Here is a 24,557-nt window from a genome sequence, read left to right as displayed (position 1 = left end):
CATTTGAGAGCCTTCCCTCCACCTCTAGCTCCGATGTCAGTTCCCTGACAGTGTGCTACATAGAATAAAAGGTATTGGATTTAATGGTCTTGTTACATAGTCATTTTTCTGGTTTTCCAGTTGAGGTGATTCTTTAATGTCACAGCTATTTGTCTATCTCATAACATTGTTGAACAAGTAAAAAAAAAATGGTTCTACTTTAGGACCAGTCTATACTTAAGATAAAATGAAGTTTATCTGGATCTCAGACATTTCCTGGGATTAAGCAGCTGGTTGAAAGGAAGAAATTACACTCCCAGATTAAAGAAGGACAGCAAGGAACTGGGATCAAATGCAAGTTACCTGCTTCACTTCAGCCTAATTCTCAACTCTGACACCTTATTTCTGCACATTGCTATTGTTTTTTAAAAATTCATTTTTAATGAAGATTTTCTTGTGTTATGAAATGAACAAATAGACAAGGATCGCCAAATTCTTTTTTTCTTTTTTAAAAATATTTTTATTTTCCAATTATTATTTTTTAATAAGAACACTTTTACATTCAATTATACACCAAATGCGTCTTATATGACTTCCTCCCCCTTGCCCTGGCTTCCAAATTCAATCATTCATCATCTTGCATATCATTATTTTTCCTCTGTAATTTTCAAATCTTAATTATAAATACGTTGCCTGTATTTAACACATCAAAAATGTTACAGCAACCCTGCTAATGAAGGATCTCCGCTTTCAGTTCATAGATCCTTTTTCAGAGTTTGTGAAATGTCCCGGACATCTTGCAGTTGGAGGGAAACAAAGGGGAAAGAAAGAGGGGCAGGTGGGGGTATTGCATAGTGTTAGTGTGAGCCAGTGTGGTGTAGTGGTTAAGAGCGGTGGACTCGTAATCTGGTGAACCGGGTTCGCTTCCCCGCTCCTCCACATGCAGCTGCTGGGTGACCTTGGGCTAGTCACACTTCTCTGAAGTCTCTCAGCCCCACCCACCTCACAGAGTGTTCGTTGTGAGGGAGGAAGGGAAGAAGATTGTTAGCCGCTTTGAGACTCCTTTGGGTAGTGATAAAGTGGGATATCAAATCCAAACTCCTCCTCTTCTTCTTAGTGTGGGGGTGGGTTCTTTATATATTTATCTTTATTAGCATTGCAAGGGATTAGAGGTTCCAGAGCTTGGTTAGTTGTGCTCAGTTGGTTGCAGTGTGTGTGTGTGTGTGTGTGTGTGTGTGTGTGTGTGCCAAAGTTCAATCCTTTTGGATTTTCAAGCTGGAATGTGTGCAAAGGAGGGCAACCAAGATGATCAGGGGTCTGGAAACATAAGGATTGGTTGAGGGAGCTGGGTATGTTTAGCCTAGAAAAGAGGAGACTGACAGGAGATATGATAGCCGTCTTCAAATATCTCAAGGGCTGTTACATGGAAGATAGTTGATAGATGGATCCAGGTTGGTCTTCCTCTTGCCATGATGTTCTCCCTGGGAGATGCAGCTTCTTGGTGGTCTTTGCCCTCTGGTAAGAATGTCCTCCTATTAAACATAGAAAGTTTCTCATTGCTTCTAACTGATCTGAAGCAATTGATTTTGAAGCACACATTTTGTGATTCTAGTAGAGCTAGCTAGTTTTCTCCTGCTCTGGAGGGCAGGATTTCGAACCAATGGCTTCATGTTACAAAGAAGGAGATTCCGACTAAACATCAAGAAGAACCTTCTAACAGTAAGAGCTGTTTGACAGTGGAACGGTCTCCCTCGGGAGGTGGTGGACTCTCCTTCCTTGGAGGTTTTTAAGCAGAGGTTGGATGGCCATCTGTCGTGGATGCTTGAGCTGAGATTCCTGCTTTGCAGAAGGTTGGACTAGATTGCCCTTGAGGTCCCTTCTAGCTCTATGATTCTGTTATTCTATGACACGCATCTCTTGCTCCATAGCATCTGAGTCTGGAGTGACTGTACAATCTATGGTCAAGGCTACATTGACATAACAAAGCCCTGAACAGCTTGGGCCTGCCAGTGTCCATAAATTCCAGCCCAATCACTGTAACCCCATGTTACAGAGGCCTGAGCAGCCCCCACTAAAAGTTGGGCATTTATTGTTTCCGGTCACATGATGTAGAGCATTCTTCCAGCAGAGCAGAGAGGTATCCTCACTGCTAATTTTCAGGCATCTGTTATAGACTTTTTTATTCCAACAGACCTATTCAGCTACTTAAACATTTTTAGATGCGCCAGTCATTTTTATGATTATTCTGTATTGCTTTAATGATGTTTTATGCTTTCTTTGTTTGTGGAGCATGTGGTATACCACCCTGGCATTTGGTATGAAGAATAAATCTTTATTTAAAAAATAAATAGAGGAAGCCCTGTAATATGCATTTGCATTAGCCCATCCCATTTGGAGTGCATTCTGTCGGGGAAAATGAATGACCACTTGTGCCTTTTCCTAAATAAGAAAAGACCATCATTTATTCCATGGCTTGTGCTATTTCCTAAATCAGAGAAGACAGTCATTATCCTCATGCAAATTAAATTCGTCTGTTTTATATTGCTGGAGTGTTTTTCTGGTGTGTTTGCTTACGCATTCCACTCATGTATTCTGCTTTATTTCACCTTGTTCTGTTGTGATGTTTTTAACTTGACGTGTGTCCCCCCCCCCACCTCCGGCTTTCGCTTTATGCTAAATGCATGCCTCCATAGCCTTTATTTCTTTCTCTTTTTTTCATTTACTCGCTAATGCCTACTGCAGAAATATTTTGTACCTGCAGTTCCTCACTTGAATTGGAAGAACAATTAATAGAAGAATGTGGGAATGAGAAAGCACTGATGCCCATAAGTGCTAATGACTTCTCGGAGTATTTGAAATAGTCCTAAGGTCAAGATAAGCATTAGCAGAGTAATGGACTGAGATTAGCTCCATTTCTGGCTCAGTCCCAGTGCAGAAATTGCTGTGTTAGACTTAAAGGACTCCAGTGTTTGTTCTATAGAGGGCTAAAGAAGGGCAATCTATGTTGAAGGGGGGGGATCCCTTCTCATTTATAGGATCAAAGTAGGTGGAGAAAGGGTTGGAAGAGCGCCAAGAGTTCTGGTTTTCTCTGCAAGCAGAAAAGTACGCTGAAATTCAGAGGAAGGAAATGAGCTTTGCTTTTGAATAAGCAAGCTTGTTTCAGGGCTCTAGGGGGCAGTAGCCCACAACAGGACAAAGGGCCCAAAAGGTTTGATGAAAAATGATCTACTGCTTCTTTCCACTGGTATTTTAAGATGCATGTGCACACATTAATAGGGACTTTGGAATCCCAGCACATCAACGTGGCAGATGGGTAAGAAGTGTGTTCTTCAAATAATTTAAATAGAGTGTGGGTTTGTTCAAAGAGGATCAGATGTAGGCCAAAGTGAAATCACGAATGCAGCTGGATTGGTTTAGTTATTGAAGGTAATTATTAATTGTTAAAGTTGTTTCCCGATTGAAAGGAGAGGGAATGCAGTCAAGACTTAAAGGTCTTAAAGCCCGAGAAAGGAGAGGAAGGATTGAAGAAGGGGGCAGGGGGAGAATCAAAGGCAGATCAAGTAAATAAAATATTTTAAGAACAAGGAAGAGTAGAGAGAACATAAAAACAGGTGAAGAAAAAAATAGGAAAGGGGGAGAAATTTGATGCGGGTCACTTTTTAATGCAAACCTACTTAATTAGCAATTTCTGAGAAAGCATCAGCCAAGACACAGGTATCTTGTGAAATTCACACCTCTCTGAATTTTGCAATGCAGTTCTTTCCAATCAATGAATCTATACAAAAATGTTTATATTAGGTGAAAGTGTGCATGAAAATTCATCGGTTAGTGACAATAACTTACGCAAATGCATATTGGATAACATTGTTTGCAAAAAAAAAAAACCACCATTCTGGCAAATTTTCAGGGTCTCTTTTTACAAAATTGTAAACTGATTCAGAAATGTGGTGAATTGAATCTTCTTTGGGGGGGGCGAGGGGGAATAGAAACTGAAAGTAGCCAAAATCAAAATATTTGGCCATCTCTCATAATGGTTGAACTATGTGAGATGGTGAAATTGTACTTCACTGAACTTTTTGTCATTACATCCAGTTATGTATGTCACTTGTACTGCCGAGCCATGAAGTGTAAACAGAGTTCTTGTAAGCTCTTGTTATCATATTGTTGATCAGATGAGTCTTTTCATCAATGTGGTAAGAGTTGTAAATATTGCACTATGTGAACCACTCTGAGCTCCATGGGTAAAGGCTGGCATACAAATTCACATAATGATGATGATGATGATGATGATGATGATGATGATGATGAAGATGATGATGATGAAATTAATACAGTGGTGCCTCGCAAGACGAAATTAATTCGTTCCGCAAGTCTCTTCGTCTTACGAGTTTTTTGTCTTGCAATGCACGGTTTCCCATAGGAATGCATTCAAAATCAATTAATGCGTTCCTAGGGAAACCGCCTTCAGACCAGGTCCGGGGACAGTCTGTCCCCGGACCTCTTCTGAAGGCTGGGGGGGAGGGACAAGGGCTTTTCTTCCCACCCCCAGCATTTTAAAAAACCCCGGGACAGCGGAGGACTTCTCCGCTGTCCGGGCGATCTTAAAATGCTGGCGGGCGGCATTTTAAAATCGCTCCGGGACATCGGAGGACTTCTCCGCTGTCCGGGGCAATTAAAAAGCCCCTGGGAAGGCAGGCAGGGGGGACAAAGACTTTCGCCCCCCGCCCGCCTTCAGAAGGTGTTCCCGCCGCGCCGCCCGGCTTCGGAGCAGCGTTCCGTAGCCGGGCGGCGGGGGCAGGTGTTCCTGCCCCGCCGCCCGGCTTCGGAGGAGGTCCGAGGACAGTGCGGAAGACGCGCTGCGCTTCCCCGCTGTCCCGGATATTTCCCTATGGGCTGTCGTCTTGCGAAGCAAGCCCATAGGGAAATTCGTCTTGCGAAGCACCTCCAAAACGGAAAACCCTTTCGTCTAGCGGGTTTTCCGTCTTGCGAGGTGTTCGTCTTGCAAGGTACCACTGTATTCACCTGTAGACTTTCCCTCCTGTCCCACCAACCACCACCACTTGGAATTCAGTATTTATTTATTTATTTATTCAATCCCCAGCATATCCAGGTAGGGCTGGAGCAAGACACTCCTACCTGTAACCCTGGAGAGCCATTGTCCATCAGTATAGACAATGGTGAGCAAGATGAGCCAATGATCTGACTCCACATAAGGAATCTTCCTATGATCGGTGTTTTATTTGGCCTCAACAAAGGGGAGAAAAGCACACATCAGAAAACACTCTGGCTGCCACATTGTCCACCAGTTTGCTGCTCAAGGGCAGCCACACAGAGAGTGCACCGCAGTAGTCTATATGATAAGGCATGGCTAATAGTGGCCAGATCTGCCTTCTCCAAGAAGTGGTGTGGCAGGTATAATAGTCCAAGCTGGACAAAAGCATTCCTGGCCACACTTGGCCCTCCAGAACCAATGCTGAGTCCAAAAGCAGTGCCAAGCTATTAGTCTGGTTCCTCTCCAGAACAGGCTATACTCTCAATCCGAGTTTCGTTTGTCTGATGACCATCAGACTGTTTGTCTTATCTGAATCAAGCACCAGCTCATTAGGCTGCATCTGGTCTTTCATTCCACCCAGGCAAAAGTTCAGGACTTCCACAATTTTTATTTAGCATATACACTGCATGGACTGATGGCACTGATAACAGAGTTTAGGCTAAATCTTGATGCAAATATCCACACGCAAACACACAAACAAACACTGCTCCAGCCCAGTGCCTTTAAAATCATGTGCTCCAAAGACAGCACAAGCCTGCAGTAATTCACATTTGTTTTTTATTTATCCGCTTTCTGCCTGAAGGCTTCTGTAGGACCCAATGATGTATAACTATGAGCTGCATGAGTATATTTTATTCAGATCCATCGTTCAACAAGAGGAGAAAAGGCGTGACAGACCAAAAAAATGTAGCGCTGTTAACAAGAGCTTCTTCTAACTTTCAAAACACGCCATGGCAGGCATCCCTTCACATTCTGGGCAAATAGCACATGGTACCGTGAGACATTAGGTTTTTAAAAGTGAAGTTAAACTGATAAATTAGACCTCATTTATTGAACAGCAGTTACAGCCAATTGCCCAGGGAGTCGTTTGACACCTCTGAAGACCCTGCTAACTTAATTGGTGATAGTTTGGGGGCTGAAGGAAACATTTAAGCCCATAGCAGCAGGACACCGTGCAGCATGAAAATGGAGAAGACAAGCATTCGTGCTGACAAGGGGAGTCATATATAGATTTTTGTGTCCATTGTTTTCGCTTATTTGTGTGTGTGCTTTACTCAGTCAATCAAATATAATTGACACCACTGGGTTCTGTTGTTTTGTGGATGACAGGAGCTAATGCAAGGCGAAAAAGCTGGAACTAAACTTCCCCCTGAAAGGCTGCGGAAAGGTTTTTCCGCCGGGCCTGTGACATTTTTTGCTCAATTGTATTAATTGATGTAGTGACAAGGCAGTTGGAAAGATGATGGATACTGATCACTACACCCTTTTTTATATAAAAAATATAAGGCTGGGGGATGATAGCTCAGGATTAACATAAACTCTAGTTATGTGCAAGTATGGGAAACGTATTCAGGGAGAACCGAGGCCAAGGAAGAATGAAGACAGAATTTCGAAGCACATATCTGAGGAAGTAAGGCCCACAGAGTTGCATAGAGCTTTTACTTCCCTGTAAGTGACCGCAGGATTGCAATGTAAAACAGCACTCCCAGACACATGGGAGTCCCACTAAATTCAAAGGTTGGAATCAGAGAAAGAAGGGTGGGAGCCACTCCCACCCCCTTATCCTGAATCTTCCCAGGAGCAGGAGGACAGTATAGATTTGGAACAGTGGTTTGCAGAGGAGCATAGCTCAGAAGGCAGAAGCTGGGAAATACTGGGTGGGGAACAGCTGTGCAAGCCTTTGGGAGGCAGAGACGCAGGAGGCCATCAGAAGAGGGAGGGAAGGAAAGAGGGACAGAGGCCAGTGTTGCCCACGGCACCCCTGACCATCATTCAAGGTGCCCGAGGGTGCTACAGCACACTGGTTGAAAGCCACTGCTCTACAGGATCCAGCCTATGAATACTAACTCATGAATAAACAGGTTTAAGACTTTCCTACACACTACTGAAGGTAGACTATTAGTGGTGATCTTGACCTCTGTTCTTCCTCTTTCAACTCTTCCCCTAACATTATCCACCCATTGCTTCCCTGGCATATTTCAATGAACACTTAGTTGGTGGCTGAATTATATCCAATGAGATATCTCTGCCTCATTTATAGAAGACTGAAGGACCATAAAACTTGAAGGGCCTTCTATTGGGGCTCTGGATGAGGGTGAGCAAATGAGGAAGGGGTATAGAGAGTGCAAGCACAACTCTGGTCAGGAAGAAGAAGAGCTTATGGTAGTCCCAAGTGTCCTAATATGAAGGATTGACTGAATTAAGTGAGGTCTTGCTACTTTGGGGGCTGTCCTGTGAATCAGCCTTCAGGTGAATCAGGCAATTTTGGTCACTCACTGACTTGATGATGTCAAGCAAAAACGATAGGAAAAAGACATTCCTTGGACTTGTTCAAAGGAAGGAAGGAAGGAAAATGGTGTCCTGTGATAAAAGAATTCCCAGAACAATCATGCAATGCAAGGATGAAGAAGCTTGGGCTTCCAGATGTTGCTGCATTTCCTGTTTTGTTTTCATTTTGTGTGTTCACAAGGGCATTTCCAAATCGCTTTTTGGTCCTTAAAAAGGGCTCCAAAATGTTTTACAATGCTCAGAAACAGGTGGGAAGCCTGTGACCCTCTAGATGTTCCCAGACTGCCAGTCACACCATCCCTCATTACTGCCAATGTCAACTTGGACTGATGGGAGCTGGAGTCCAAGAACATCTGGAAGGCCAGAGGGCTTCCATCCCTATTCTAATGTGTTAACTTAGCAAGAATAACAGAGAAAAATATGGTGCATATGTGCCCCACAGTTGTGGGACTCTGTGCCTCTGGGGACCCTGCAGGACACATCCATTGTGATGTGTATGAGAACTCTGAAGATCAAACATTCCTATTTAACCAGGCCTCTGGTTGATTTGATAGACATCCTATGCCCTTTTAAAGTGTAGTGGGTTGGGGGGGGTTATAGGGTTGTTACTTTTATTTTGATTATATATTCTGTGGTTTTATATTTTGATTTTGTTCTGTGAACCACCCTGTGACCTCCAGGTATAGCACGGTATATAAATTCAATAAATAATAACAATCTCTTTTCTGTAGCTTTTAGTGCGTAGTGAGGATTTTATGCTGTAGGTCCTTGGATTTGAAAAGCTGCCCTGCTCTTCTATTCATTGGATTAATTTACGGAATGTGTTGCTTTTTCTTATTTTATATATTGCAATGTTTGTAAAACAATGGATGCCTCTCTGTGAACAATATTTCTCAAAAAGCAGGGTATAAATTAATAAATAATAATAAATTTTAAAACATTAGTTAAGTTGTGCTGTTACATTTTTAGTGGTCGTTTCCACGATATTGGCAAGTGATTAACTGCACATTCATGGTGATCCTTCATCTCACCTGACCACAGCTACATTGAACCAAAATTTTATGATCCCTTAACGAGTGGAACCACTAAAAATGAGGTAAAATAATATTACCATCCTTACGAACATTACAGGTTCTGATCCCTTGAAAATCGGAAGACCTCTCCCCTTTTCCTTATGTTTTATTTTCTAACTAAACACTAACTTCATTTTAGAATGAACATTTGTTATGATTTCTTTTATATGGGTAATGGAGAATGTAATGTGGAAAAAAATGTGTTTTAATGGCTGGTTAGGTTTATATTAAGAATTAGATTGGTGCATCTGATATCTTATGGAGCTTTTATTACATTAGTCAAGTTATCCCAGAGTGTATATTCAAAAGTAGTAACTTGAAAATATCCCACAAGGGTATTAATACAAATAATCTGGTGTCACATTCACCCCACACGTGGAATGTGTTATCTCATTTGTGATTGATTATCTACTATTAACACAATACAGTCTGCAGAGTTAGCTCCACTGGAACCCTCTGAGAGTAATTCACAAACTTGATACTTGCCTAACAAAATCTTATTAGGTATGATGCTGGAGTCCTAATCATGAGTCATTTTATGCTATAATAAACGCAAAGCCTGTAAAACACTTTGTACTGTGTAAAGTATTATAAAAACAAGAACAACCTAGAAGTAGCTTACAATACCTTATACTGAATCCATCTTCATCGTCCAGTTACAGGCAAAAGACTTTTTTCCAGTAGCTGCACCCACCTTCTGTAACGCCCTCTTTCTGGATGTCAAAGAGATAAACAATTACAATATGACTTTTTAATAGACATGTGAAGAGAGACCTATTTTGGCAAGCATTTGACGTTTTGTTGTTCTCCCTTATATTTTGTTGGAAGCTTCTCAGAGCTGCTCAGGGTGTAAACTTCCCTAACCACCCCACAGCTGGGCTGCTTCTTTTTGTCACTGTTGCAAAAATTCATCTGGTTGAGGGGGGTAGTAAAATATGCTTTGAGGGGCGGTCTGGTGGGTTAGCCTCCCCTAGCTTACTGCATTCAACACTTTAGAGCATTCTATGGGAGGGAATTGCTTTAATTTTTATCTTGCTTGCCTCCCTTCAACACGTTCAAGGCAGATAACAAGGCTTCTGGCAATGATTGGTCCAGCTGCCCTAGAATTAAGCATGTGAAAATATTCGTTGGAGCGCAGGGTTCCTTCATGTTGTCGGGGGGGGGGGGAATGGCATCCCATTACATCTTAGCTGCCTCTACAAAGAATCACAAGGACCTGTCTCACTCGGCAGGGACCCCAGACTTGGGGGAAGCACTTTGTTGGAAGCACCCATCTCTTGACAGGCCAGGTGAGGGTAACCAGTAGTAACCTGCAGGCAGCTTTGGGCCCATCAAAAGTTGGAGAAGCTTTTTCTATCATTCCCTTTGCATGTGTCTAGTAGAAAAGCTTTGTTGGGCAGTTCCTACTGGTTTTACATTAGAGATCTTGAAGCTAGCACTGCCTTCCTCAGTCCAGATATTTTAGACCAGGGATCAGCAACCTTTTTCAGCCGGGGGCCGGTCCACCGTCCCTCAGACCATGTGGTGGGCCAGACTATATTTTGGGGGAAAATATGAACAAATTCCTATGCCCCACAAATAACCCAGAGATGCATTTTAAATAAAAGGACACATTCTACTCATGTAAAAACATGCTGGTTCCTGGACCGTCCACGGGTCGGATTTAGAAGGTGATTGGGCCACATCCGGCCCATGGGCCTTAGGTTGCCTACCCCTGTTTTAGACCACAGTTCCCTTCATTCTCCACCAGCATCACCAATGATCAGTGATGATGGGTGTTGTAGCCCAAAATATCTCTAGAATACCAGGTTGGGGAAGCTCAGCTAGCCTAAAGTCCTCTAATACAGGCTTCCTCAACCTCGGCCCTCCAGATATTTTGGGACTACAACTCCCATCATCCCCAGATAACAGGACCAGTGGTCAGGGCTGATGGGAATTGTAGTCTCAGAACATCTGAAGGGCCAAGTTTGGCAGTGAAATTGTTTCCTCCCCATTGCGTTTCACAGCTCTCCCTCCCAGCTGTTCACATCAGCAATGCTTCCATTAGTTTCTGTTTGTGTGTACACTCGGAGCCATTGACAGGGAGGAATGTCTTTGCCAAGGTGCACATGTTGGCTGAAGACAAACTAGGAATGGCTCCAAGACTCTGATTGTTGTGAAGCTGGTTTGAGAAACGAAGCATCAGACAGCAGCATCTTATAATAAAGTACCAGGTGCATATGCATTTTGGATTATGTCCTGCAAATATGGATTAGAGACCAGCACTGGAAAAATGTGGCAAATGCACAATAAATGGGAATGTGAACACAGCTCAAGGAAGGGAAATGTATCTGTTTTCCTTCAAATACCCATATTTGTGCACATGATGACACAATTTCCTTCTGCACCCAGGCGATCTTTGTATAGAAGAAATATCATAAGTGCCTTCATTCCCATACATCCCCATTGGTGAATGGAAAGGAGCACAACTTGCAGAACAAAGCACCCTTTGAGGTCATTTAGTGCACAGTTCAGCTGGCTTCATAAATATTACGGGCACGCCAGTGTTCACGTGATCCGCTGCAACAGCTCTTGACACTTTGCCTTCTCAGATCAAGCTTGATTGTGATTACATGTTTGTGTGAGACTGACAGCACACTCCCGGGTTCTCTTGGGGCCAGTGGTTTTACTTTGCATAGTAATAGATGGACAAAACGAGCTCCGAACACAAAGTCTGATGCTGTGGTTATCTAGGCTTAGGAAGGGATATAGCCATACAATTGCTTCTTTAACCACTCTATTGAACTGAAGTGGGTGTTTTGTGGCTAGGTTTTGGTCACTGTCCGAAGGGACTCAAATAAACAACCTTAGCCAAGGGATTGGGGGTGGGGGTGGGGGAAGCCCTGCAGATGAGAAGCTGGTCCAGGCCTCTAGTGGATTCGTTCTTACACCAGAGCATCATTTATGTCTATGTTCTTCCATCTACCTTGTTTGCAGTAAATAGCTGCCCATTATGTCAGGTCAGGCAAGCAACTGTGGCGTCACAGCTCAGCAACCGTGATCAGCTTGCCAAGCATGGAGGTGAGGGCCTCTGGGGAGCAGCCGTGTGTCAAGCTCTTGTCTGTCAAGGTTCTAAGCGACAGTTTATCTTGAGGGTTTAAAACATCCCTTGCAAACCTTTCCCTCCTCCCCTCTCCTTGTTGACAATCCACTTGAAACAAGACAGATGTTGGGCCAGTTTTCTTTACGGTTGCTCTAATTCCACAAGGTGCAATACACAAAATACAATTCTGCCCTTCTTTAAAGGTTGAAATCAAGTCGAAGACAACTCTCTCTTTCTCTCTCCCCACACCACCTCACCCCAAACTCTGATGCTGTCAATTTACCATCCTTATGTACAAGTCTTAAAGGAAAGCCTGACCGGGATGGATTTTTTTAGCAAAGTGATAATGAAATAAGGCTTGCCTCCAATTGTGTGCTGCTTTCGTACCGTCTGATAATTTGCAACCCACTTTTGCACATCCAAGACTGATAGGAAGGGGCAGAATATATTGCACAGAGGCAGGTTGTGGGCTATGTCTTTTCTCTTAGAAATTATACATCACCTTCCATTGACTCTCACTAAGCAATCTACGCCACAGTCTTTAAGAAAAGAATCGTGACTGAAGCAATGTCTTTCACATACAGTCGTACCTCGGTTGCCGAACGCCTTGGAACTCGTACGTTTAGGCTCCCGAACTATCAAAAACCGGAACTGGGTGTTCCGGTTTTCAAATGATTTTCGGACACTGAATGTTGGACATTTTCCAACAGGTTGCAAACCAATCGAAGCCGCAACTTGGTTTCCAAACAGTTCCAGAAGTCGAACAGACTCCCAGAATGCATTCTGTTCAAGAACCAAGGTACAACTGTATTTGCTATGACACATATGATGTCTTACGGTGAGAGGAGGCCCAGCAGGGCCCGCCACACCCTCTGAAAGGCCTGGCAGGGGCCCAATGGGGCCCTCCCAGCGGTGGAATATTGAGGGGGCCTGGTCCCCTCAGTGAAAAATGGGGGGGCTTGGCCCCCACAGCCCCACATAGGCGGTGCACCTGTTGGTCATTGTAAGATTACTTTCAGTTACAGTGGTACCTCGGGTTACAAACACCTCGGGTTACAAACACTTCGGGTTACAGACTCTGCCAACCCAGAAGTGGTAACTAAGGTTAAGAACTTTACCTCAGGATGAGAACAGAAACTGCGCAACAGCAGCGCAGCAACAGCGGGAGGCCCCATTAGCTAAAGTGGTACCTCAGGTTAAGAACAGTTTCAGGTCAAGAATGGACTCCTCGAACGAATTACGTTCATAACCAGAGGTACCACTGTACTTCAAGTCTGGTGTTGCAGCAAGTGTGCAGAGACTTGTTGAAGTTTCGGGCCTGGAACAAGTGGCAGGTGGGACCAAAGATAAAAGTGAGGGGAGCACTCCTCTCTCTTATTCCCCTCCCCTTTGCACACACTCACGCACATCCACCCAGACACAGGCGCACTGTTTGCACACATCAATTCATCCTGCTATCCTGCAGCCCACAAATTTTAGAATTCACAGGTTGCGGCACAAAGATGATTACCTTTGGTACTTTGCTGCCGCTGTCCTAGTTGTTACATGCTAGTCTGTGTACTTATTAGCCCTTCCTTTAGGATTCCAAGCCCATATCCATTTTGGAGACAGAGTTATAACAAGGGAGCACTTCAGTCCATAAAAAACAGCAGTAAGAAAGAAAAAAGGAAATTTATCACAATGAAATCCTTTCTTTACCTTTCAAAGGTACCATAAAAGATGGATGTGGATATAAGACTGAACCGGCTCATAGCCACTTAAAGAAATTTCCACCCAGTAATTAGGAAATGCCATTCTATCTAAACCAATTGACTAAAAATAATAATATTTTTTTAAAAAAATCATTCTTTGCTCTGGTAAAATGCGTTGACCTAATGGATATTCCTCAAAGGTAAGTCAAAGTGTTATGTGATGTTCTTTTATTGATTGTTGATTCTAGGTTTGCCTCTGGGAACAAGAACAGCAAAGAAATGTTCTGAAAGAAAAAAAGAGTGACCTTTTCTGCAGAGGCATTTTAAACCTGTGTGATGCTCATGTAGCCAACCAAGAATATAATAAAGAAAAAAAAGATAGTGTAACTGTAAGTAAACCAGGGAGAGATGGGTATTTGTGAAGTAATTTTTACAGGAAGAATGTAGAATTGGCACGCTACTTGGTAGCAATAATGAAGAAACACTTTTCTTATGCAAAGCAATAGTCTTTCATTTTCAGTTAACTTTATGTACATTTTCAATTTTTTTACAGCCACTGGTAGCAGGTGCATTAATCTGTGGAAAATGTCTTGTAATGGCAGGAACATAAAAACATTATCCACTCTTTAATGATTGTAGTGGTGATGATAAGACTTACCCCCACTCCCCTTTGTTTTACTTAGAAGTATAAATTTCAATCAAAAATTATTATGGCTTTTCCACTTATGTGTTTTACACAAAACTCTATCTTCTCATTCCCTGAAACAAAGAGATATTTATACCCTACTTTTCTTCTGTCATGCAACCCAAGGCACTGTACGTGTGGTGCCCAAATTGTCTAATTGACTTTTAGTCTACAAGCACTTTTATAATGTGCAGGGAATATGTTCTGTACTATTTTCCAACAGGTTTCTAAATTATCTTTTAAATATATCTATGGCCCTGAAATTGGAAATGTTGAATAAAACATATTTTTACAGCTTAAAAAGGTATCTTGGTTAATAAAAGGAGAAAAGGGAAAGAAAAGGTATCAATTTTATGCAATAATAGTAATCATTCCATAATTTTAGGAAGGGTTTGTAACAGTGTACAAATGAAACATGTGGACTGAGCCCTCACCTAGCTGCTTCTTGTAAATTTATTTGCTCCTTTCCCTAAGCCATCACATATTGAGCAGGCAGGATTTATTTGTAACTTTAAAGAGACTCAAACAGCGCATCTTTAATCTTTAATATGGTATATTAAAACCACCCTTATATTCTATAGAGAATGCCCTTATATTGCAAAGAGAATGCAGTACATGTAGCTGACATTTTCTTAAATGTTGCAACCTTACATAGACATTAATAATTATTATTCTTATTTAAATTTTAATAATAATAATCCTATGTAACATGGCAAAATTTAAGAGCATTTCAGTTACGTGCACTGCATTCTCTTTGGAATGGACCTGCAATTAAATCCTAGGACTTGACATAACCGCAAGAGCGTAAGCAGATGCAACCAAGACAAAGGCGCAAATAAATGACCAAAGCAAGTTCTTGTTCATCTTTTAATTGTGACCACTAGCTTGTTCAGCACTAAGGGCAGGGTTGAGAAAACCATGGTCTTTCCAGAGGTTGTTGGCCTACAACTGCCAAGATTGACCTTGCTTGCCGGAGCTGAAATCCAACAATATATTTATGGCCATACCTTGCTTAGGCTAACAGGGCTGTCATATTATACTGCTGTAGCAGCTGCTGCCCTCCCCTTTTATTTCAGTGGTAGTTGTGCCCTCCAGCTTGAAAAGCCTGTTGTTTAAACTAGATGTACAATATGTTTCTGTTACTCTAGGAACGACCCTACCGTTATAATAACAGGTGGAGCTCAGCTCTATAACAAAAACAACGGGACTGGTAAGGACAATGAAACATGCACTCTACCTCTTGAAAGATAAGCACAGTTTAGTGCTGCTTTATGGCTTAAAAAAGGAAAGGAAAGGAAAGAGCCATGTAACTAATGTTTGTGTCCATCTCCTGCCTGATAACATCTCTGCTATGTGGGCTTCTGATTGAACAAGATCAGAGCATTTTTCAGAGTCACATTTTACTTTGCCTTACAACAAAATGCTGATAAAATCGAGTCTGGTTAGATTACAAGAGATCACAATTTTTAAAAGTCGAGGTACATATTAATACAATAAATCTAGTACCTGCAATATCAAATAACAGGCTGGATAAAATCTTATTCCCTTTTTATTTGGTTGCAAAAATTGCAGGACAATTTTCAGAAGTTTGTTCATCTCTATTGTTGTAGATAGAGCTACTGAACGTGTGTGGAATAAAATTAACAGAAAAGAAATGTTCCTTTCTAGAAACATTTCTGTCATGATGGAGGGTCTTAAATGCAATATGAGTCACTTTGACTTACGATGAACCTGAAATTGTCCTGAAATTTTCAGGTAGCTCAAGTAGATATATACATTTAGGAACAAATGATATCTTTGGGGCACAAAAAATATCTTTGGCTCATAGCTAAAATTAAGTGCTTACACATAATAATAATAATAATAATAATTTTTTATTTATACCCCGCCCTCCCCAGCCAAGGCCGGGCTCAGAGCGGCTTACAAGCAATAATAAAAACAAGATGAGTGATTACAACTTAAAAACAAAAATAAAATACAACATTAAAATAATGGAACATTAAAATATTAAAATGGAGCCTCATTGCAGGAGAAGGAAAAGAAAAAAGAAAAAGGGGGCGGAGGGAATCAAATTGGCTCCAATCCAAAGGCCAGGCGGAACAATTCTGTCTTACAGGCCCTGCGGAAAGAGATCAGATCCTGCAGGGCCCTGGTCTCATGAGACAGAGCGTTCCACCAAGTTGGGGCCAGTGCTGAAAAGGCCCTGGCTCTGGTTGAAGCCAATCTAACTTCCTTAGGGCCTGGGACCACTAGGGTGTTGTTATTTATGGACCTTGAGGCTCTCCGTGGGGCGTACCAGGCGAGGCGGTCCCGTAGGTACGAGGGTCCTAGGCCGTGAAGGGCTTTAAAGGTCAAAAGCAGCACCTTAAATCTGACCCTGTACTCCACCGGGAGCCAGTGCAGCTTGAAAAGCACTGGATGAATATGCTCCCATGGCAGAGACCCTGTGAGGAGCCTCGCTGCAGCATTCTGTACCCGCTGGAGTTTCTGGGACAGCTTCAAGGGCAGCCCCGCGTAGAGCGAGTTACAGTAGTCAAGCCTGGAGATGACTGTTGCATGGATCACTGTGGCCAGGTCGGGGCGGGAAAGGTAAGGGACCAACTGCTTGGTGCGGCGAAGGTGGAAAAATGTCGCCTTGGCTGTTGCTGTGACTTGCGCCTCCATGGAAAGGGAGGCGTCAAGGATTACACCCAAACTCTTAACGGAAGGCAATGGCACTAATTGGGCCCCCGCAAGAGAAGGGAGTTGGTCCCTCATCCCCATGCTATCCCGACCTAGCCATAGGACCTCTGTCTTCGAAGGATTTAGTTTCAATCGGCTCCCACGAAACCATCCAGCCACAGCTTCCAAGCATCTGGTCAGTGTGTAAGGGGCCGAGTTGGTGTGGCCATCCATCAGTAGATAGAGCTGAGTGTCATCAGCATATTGATGACAGCCCAGCCCAAAGCTCCGGATAATCTGGGCAAGAGGGCGCATAAAGATGTTAAAAAGCATTGGGGAGAGAATTGCGCCCTGCGGCACTCCACACACCAAGGAGTGGCGTGACGACATTTCCCTCCCTAGTGCCACCCTCTGTCCCCGACCAGAGATAAAAGAGCACAACCAGTTACGGGCTATGCCCTGTATCCCCACGTCTGCAAGGCGATGGTCCAGAAGATCATGATCGACCATGTCAAAGGCTGCTGACAAATCTAAAAGGATCAGCAGTCCTGACCCGCCTCGATCCAGTTGTCTACGAATATCATCTGTTAGGGCAACCAGAGCCGTCTCCGTCCCAAAACCAGGACGGAAACCGGACTGAAATGGATCTAATGCCGATGTTTCCTCCAGAAACCTACCAAGCTGTTCAGCAACCGCTCTCTCAATTACCTTACCCAGGTATGGAAGATTTGAAACTGGGCGGTAATTGGATAGGTCTAAGGGATCTAATGAAGTTTTCTTTAAGAGTGGACGCACCACTGCTTCCTTCAGTTCCCCTGGGAATGTCCCCGTGTCAAGGGACAAATTGATAATTTCAACCAGGGGGGTCCGCGCAACATCTGGACACTCCCTAATCAGCCAAGACGGGCACGGATCAAGGAGGCAGGTGGTGGGCCTACCAACTTGGAGGAATCTATCCACATCAGTAGGGAGTATCCGATCGAAATGGTCCAACACTGGACCTGAAGTCAGTCGAGGGGCCTCCAGTTCAGTCACTGTGTCTAAATTGGCAGGGAGGTCACGGCGGAGCAACAGGACTTTCTCCGCAAAAAAGCTCGCGAATGCCTCACAGCTGTGGGTCGAATTTGTGCTTAAATTTGGTTGTCCTCCTAAGGACGTTATTGACCTAATTATTCTAAAAAGTTGTGCCGGGCGAGAGCTGGATATCTTGGGGGGGGGGGAATCACTTTTGTTGTACAGGTACAGATCTAATATATATTTGATGGTGATCTGTTTGTACCACATCACTTTCAAAGCAATGTGCATTTAGATGAAAATCAAAGTGCATTTTCTATTGAAAGTGATATACTCATCACATATAACTTGGGCCAGTTCTGGGGTGGACAGAGAACATGCACCTATTGGCATGCACCTACAAGACTAAATCCTCCACCTGCCCTGAGTTGACAATCGACTTTTTATTTTGTTCTGTGTATATTGCAATGTTCTTTTGTTGCTATGGCTGATGGTTGACGCAAATAAAGATCCATTCATTCATTCCCTGCTCCAACCGAAAATACTGTCTGCTGTCACCATCTTATCTAGCAGGCCTGTGGAACATGCAAGCAAGTGGTTCTAAGAGGGAGCCAAGCCCAGGAACTCAGGGTTATTTTACATTGGCACATCAGAAGGTACTTTATATAATTTTATCCTCTTTAACATGCTTAATGTATTATGCTATTTTCTTACACTTCAAATCCCCTCTTGTGGTCTTCACATATGGGAAATAACTTATAAAATAGACTAGAAAGGGTTTCCAGTCTTCTTTAAAGAATTCTAAATTTGTGCCTCTTATCAGTGTCAGATTTGCCATCTCTGCAAGTAAGTTCTACTGTGAAGAGTACATAGCATAACTTGTACTAAAAAGATGTGGTTATCAGCTGGTTCATATGCTGCAAAATCCTTAGTGGGGCAGCCCTGTGGACGCACAGAGGAAACGACATATGAACTGGCATTGCATCAGAGGTGGTGACAGCCACTTTCTTAATTTAGGTTTTACCCATCACACAGTGGTGGCTGGTGCCCATTGAAACAGGCAGGGCGAAAGGCAGATAGAGCAACGGGAATTGGAGACAGAGCCAACGACGGGCAGAGCCAACTAATTTCAGTTTTGTCCCCATCCTCCTCCCTGCTGAGTTCTGCAACAGTGAGACTAAGGAGGAGGAAACTGACAGCTAGGTGCACCCCCTTTGTTGTTGTTGTTTATTCATTTAGTCGTGTCTGACTCTTCATGACCCCCATGGACCAGAGCACACCAGGCACTCCTGTCTTCCACTGCCTCCCACAGCTTGGTTAAATTCATGTTCGTAGCTTCTAGAACACTGTCCAACCATCTCGTCCTCTGTCGTCCCCTTCTCCTTGTGCCCTCCATCTTTCCCAACATCAGGGTCTTTTCCAGGCAGTCTTCTCTTCTCATGAGGTGGTCAAAATATTGGAGCCTCAGCTTCACGATCTGTCCTTCCAGTGAGCACTCAGGGCTGATTTCCTTCAGAATGGATAGGTTTAATCTTCTTGCAGTCCATGGGACTCTCAAGAGTCTCCTCCAGCACCATAATTCAAAAGCATCAATTCTTCGGCGATCAGCCTTCTTTATGGTCCAGCTCTCACTTCCATACATCACTACTGGGAAAACCATAGCTTTAACTATACGGACCTTTGTTGGCAAGGTGATGTCTCTCCTTTTCAAGTTTCTCCCAAGAAACAGATACCATGACAAGGCAGTGATCCATGAAGGAGGTGCACCCCCCTAGGGTGGTTGTAATAGGCAAGAAGGGGAAGCTGACTCAGAGCAGAAAAAGTTTGGTGGGGCAGTGCCTCATCTGTCCTAATAGATCCACTATTAACTCCACTGCCACCCAAAATGCTTAAAGCTGGTGTAGTACAGGCCCCTTTGATAGGAAACAGGCTAGCATTGGATACAGAAGACCCAATGTTCATCCTGCTCTGCCCCCAGAATGCCTCTTTTTCTGACTTTACAGTCTCCAAGATTGGCAGGATTCTGGTCAGTTGTAACCTGACAGAAGCTCACATCTTGGGTGGTGGTGTAGTGATCTCAGGCAGGCAAGCAATACTCGATAAGAATTAATGACCGTCTGGCAGTTTTATGGTACATTTATTTACAGAGTACATACAGCACATGGTTTCCAGCCTGCCACTCTTGAAAATGAGTTGGTCAGTCTGAGTCTCCATCCCAGTCACAGCAGGAAGGACACCAAAGCCCCGCCTTTCCCCTCTTGCCCTTCTGTTGCATTCTGACCTTTTCAGCTCTTTAAGAATGGGGGCTAGGAGGGTGGAAATTATCCCCATTCTCAAAGGAAGAACTCTCGGGTGGTTGCCTAGCAACCCTCTCACTGTTGTCTATCTCTCCCCCTTCTTGTAAGCTGCCTGTTCTAGCTAAGTCAGGGAACTCTTTGTGAAGGAGGGTCAAGCCTAATTCCTCCTGCTCTGTCTCCAGAGCCAGACTCTGTCTCTCTCTGTCTATCTTCTGAGTCCGACTCTTCCCCTGTGGTCGATTCAGCCATATCCCTGACAGGTGGAGCCCTCTCTGTTGGTTTTAAAACAAGATTGGACAAATTCATGGCTATATGAAATCTCCATGAATACCAGCCACTGAAGAACAAAGGCATGATGGCCTCCTTGTGGACTAGAATGTTGACCTTATCCAGCAAAACTCTCCTTATGTTCACATGACTGTGATGCCAACATCACAGCTGCCCCTCTCATGCAGAGCACCACCAAGAAGCAGCGCCTGTAACCAGCTCATATGCTTGCACCATTATCTTCATGGCTGCATCCAGGGGACCGATATTTTTAGACCGTATGAGCCAGCCCTGTGTGCAGCCTGTTTGCAATATGAGAATCTCTTCAGGACTCCGTGAAATGCAAGAGATAGGTAGGAATGAATGCAATGAATGATGCAAATAGTTGTGTATCTCTAAAGATCACATGAGTGGAAAATCCCATTTGCACATATTCTGCAAACAACAACTGAAGAAATAACTCCTGCCCCATAAGATATAATGAGAAGTAACTATTGCATATATTGTAGTTTGCGACTGTTCTCGAGGTACGCTTAATGCAAACCAAGCTGTGTTCATTTGCTTTGCAAATGTTCCTGCTGAGGTTCATATTTTAAAATTTTGTTTTATTACAGATATTAACAATGATGCCACAAAGAGTAAACATTCTGCTATTGCATCCTGATTGCCAAGAGAAAGAAAGTAGAACAATTTCATTCCTCCTGAGCCGGTGTATACTGATTGATTCAAATAAAGGGCCCTTTGGGGAAAACAAGAACATTCTCAACTAATTACAGTTTTGCATATTTTGTTAATTTGTGAAATTCAGGATACACCCTACTGGCTTATAGATATTGTTTTGACAAACCAAAGATTATGCTGATGAGCACACTGTTGCAGAAGACAAAGTAAACATACCTATTAAAAACGTCTGGTGTTACAAATATAAAGATATGTTATCTGGAAATTGTAGAGCTAAACGATTCAAAATTTGCTAATAACCTAGATTCCAGTGTAATAGCATTGCACTTGTCAAGTCCGGATGTTAAAGTATTTCTGTTCTCAAGTAGCTTAAATCCCATCCATGCCTATATTTCTGTACTTCATTTGTATGTAAAATTCAGTGAGATTTGATATGCAAAGCCCAGTTCCCTTTCCTGCCTCAACTGCTGCCTATTATTGGTATAGAACAAAGTCAATGGAAAGTTAACTAGCTACATAAGGAATCCATGACTTCCCTGAAGATGAAAGTAACAAGCATAGTGTAAATCTATTTCCTGTTCATAATAGCAATCATTCACTTCACTTCCTATAACATATACAAGTATAATTAATAACACAAAGCCCTTAGAAAATCAGACTCGGGGGGAGGGGGAATTCAGAACTAATGCAAACATTCTAATGGTCATTTCAAAGCACCCCTTAGCCAACGAGAGTCGCTATCTGTTGTCATCAGAACATGGCCGCTGTTTATGAAGGCCTCATTCTGTGATCCTAGCTAGTATGCATGATAATCTAGAATAGTTCCTGGATTTGGGCATGCAGGGAGATAATCAGCACCATTACTTTTCCTGGTTGGTCTTAAGATTAAATTTAACTTTATGTTTTAATATGTAAAGCAGTGCTGCTGGTGGGGCTGATGGGAGTCGTAGTTCAAAACATCTAGAGGACACCAGGTGCGTGAGGGCTGATGTAAAGACGTAACCTCCTTGGCAACAGAACACATCCTTGAATTTCCACTGAAAGCAACGGGACTTATTTTGTACCTCTTCATGTTAATCTTTCATTCATCCCTCACAATACAGTGCATTCAGTGCATTTCCCTGTTACATTGCTAACAGCAAACAGTCCATGTGTGTGTTTTTAAATAGTGGATTTAGCGTGCCACGGCTACTGTGATTTACTTTGATCTACTTTAATTTCCAGTATGTGCTGGAAATATGTGCTCGTAAAATATGGACAATCTTTTCGATCATGATATGGGTCTCTAATTTCCAAGATTCTCTGCGTATCGCTAGAGAAGGCAGATGCACCCCCATCCCCATGTTTAAATGTAGATAAATAGCCAACCTAAAAGTTAATGTGATGTTAACATTTCTGAAGTACAGTGGTACCTCGGGTTACATACGCTTCAGGTTACAGACTCCGCTAACCCAGAAATAGTAACTCGTGTTAAGAACTTTGCTTCAGGGTGAGAACAGAAATCGTGCTCTGGCGGCGCGGCGGCAGCAGGAGCCCCATTAGCTAAAGTGGTGCTTCAGGTTAAGAACAGTTTCAGGTTAAGAACGGACCTCCGGAACGAATTAAGTACTTAACCTGAGGTACCACTGTATCTAGAAATGATTTCGAACCTTATTGTGCTGGAAAGCAAAGGCAAATTCTTGTCCTCACACATTTTCTTTCCCTACTGCGAATGCTCGTACTTCTCCATAAGCTACCTGACTTCTGTATAATGCACCTAATTAATGATATTGACCACAGTGAATTTTGAAACCAAAATGAATGATTAGCAAGCCTTCCCTGGGTTGTCTCTCAGAAAGATAGAACTTCCTCCAGGCCCGAAGGAAAACGATAACTCTTGCCATGTCGTTCTTTTCGGGAATGTAATTCATGATCTGCTTGGAAAGATTAACACACCGCATGGATGAAACAGCTTTTTCTTTTTGTCTTGATTCCTGATCTGAGGCTGTTTTAAGTTAACTATCAATGCAGTTAATAACTACAGGGGCAGCCGCTGAGCAGAGGACATGAACAGCCTAGCAGTCAGAGGAGGATGCTTTAACAGAAAATGGACAGGTACAGATCATGTTTTGCAAAGCATTCTATATGGAGCCTCTGCCGTGGCATGGACTCGGTGGCCATCAGTCTCTGTAATAGGTTGCATCCAACTAAGTTACCTTCAGAATAGACCCATTTAAATTAATGGACCTAGCTTAGTCATGTCCATTAATTTCACTGAGTCTGCTCCAAGTATGGCTAACATTAGTGCAACCCATCACCTGCCACTTCACATTGTCTGTTCATTACATTGGTAATGCCAGGATTGGCAGAGTAGATATAAATAATCAGCATGAATGAATAAGGTGGTACTTGCTGAATTATATGTTTTAGCCCCATTCTCAGCAATCTCATTACAGTCAACTCGCAATGGGGCATTAGGGTAGTGCTACTGCATTCCTGCTCGGGTCTCCATGTGTTTGCATCTGTGTAGACCAGGGGTCAGCAAGGCTTACCTTGCCATGGGCTGGATTGCAGGCACTCGTGACTGCGTACACCCACAATTTCCAGCATTGGTGTCTGTGCAGACATGTTTTCCGGCATCTGCGTCTGCAAGTCCCCGCACCGCGCTGTGCTGGTTTAGCGCAGAGTGCGGGGATTCGCCAAGCAGGCGGCTCAGTTTGGGGGAGGCTCGGGGGCTGGTAAAATGACCCCGTGGGTCACTTGTGGCCCATGGGCCTTAGGTTGCCGACCCCTGGTGTAGACACTGTGCATGTGAAATGCCTCCCCCTGTGACAGGGACTGGCAGGGTTCCAAAGAATGTTTGGAGGAAGCAGGGGACCAGGGGAGTGACCCAGAAGAGGGAGCCAGTGATTTATGGGGTGTCACACCACCCCCAAGGCAGGAGCCAGGGAGGTAGGTAACAAAAAAAAGGTAAAGGACCCCTGGACAGTTAAGTCCAGTCAAAGGCGACTATGGGGTTGCAGCACTCATCTCACTTCAGGCTGAGGGAGCCAGCGTTTGTCTACAGACAGCTTTCTGGGTCATGTGGCCAGCATGACTAAACCGCTTCTGGCGCAACGGGACACTGTGATGGAAACCAGAGTGCATGGAAATGCCATTTACCTTCCTATTTATCTACTCACACTTGTATGCTTTCAAACTGCTAGGTTGGCAGGAGTTGGGACAGAGCAATGGGAGCTCACCCCGTCTCACGGATTTGAACTGCCGACCTTCCGATCAGCAAGCCCAAGAGGCTCAGTGGTTTAGACCACAGCACCACTCGCTCCAGGACAGGAGGGAGAGTCAGGGCAGTCCAAGGAAGGTGAGCAGAATATGGCGGAAGGTGAAGGGGCAGGTCAGGTGAGGGACAGGTCAGTAGATTCCATACCTTCCCCCAGACTACTGTCTCCTAGAATCAGGAGGGGCTATGGAAGCTACTGTGTTTCTCTTGCCATAATGTGTTAATTATCAGACATGTGCCTTCCTTATCTGGGATGGGCCACAATAATATGTGGTAAAGATCAGACTTTTGATCTTTGACGTGTAGA

At 43.5% G+C, this 24,557-nt stretch overlaps 2 long non-coding RNA genes across 6 annotated transcripts in view; one reads left to right on the top strand and one right to left on the bottom strand.

The window, feature by feature from the left end:
* Nucleotides 1-1,360: 1,360 nt before the first annotated feature.
* LOC308597856 overlaps nucleotides 1,361-24,557 on the bottom strand; it is a 39,320-nt gene continuing 16,123 nt past the window's right edge. Inside the window, exons 4-5 of one of the 2 annotated variants that reach the window (XR_014013211.1) lie at nucleotides 9,241-9,326; nucleotides 1,361-1,511 (exon numbers count right to left, since the gene is read on the bottom strand). This is a non-coding gene — a long non-coding RNA (uncharacterized lncRNA). Of the gene's footprint in view, nucleotides 1,512-9,240; nucleotides 9,327-22,628; nucleotides 22,905-24,557 lie in introns of those variants that run through there. The other variant, XR_014013212.1, reaches the window with a different exon arrangement.
* LOC308597840 lies at nucleotides 11,745-21,067 on the top strand. Of its 4 annotated transcripts, none has more exons than XR_014013187.1 (4): nucleotides 11,745-11,860; nucleotides 13,635-13,775; nucleotides 18,320-18,402; nucleotides 20,925-21,067. It is a non-coding gene; the product is annotated as an uncharacterized lncRNA (long non-coding RNA). The 4 variants fall into 4 exon arrangements; XR_014013188.1 differs by lacking the exon at nucleotides 11,745-11,860 and adding an exon at nucleotides 12,420-12,494; XR_014013189.1 differs by lacking the exon at nucleotides 11,745-11,860 and adding an exon at nucleotides 12,545-12,698.

The sequence above is a fragment of the Podarcis bocagei genome, assembly GCF_964188305.1.
Source record: "Podarcis bocagei genome assembly, chromosome: 11".
Taxonomy (NCBI): domain Eukaryota; kingdom Metazoa; phylum Chordata; class Lepidosauria; order Squamata; family Lacertidae; genus Podarcis; species Podarcis bocagei.
This window is presented reverse-complemented; position numbering and strand designations above follow the sequence as displayed.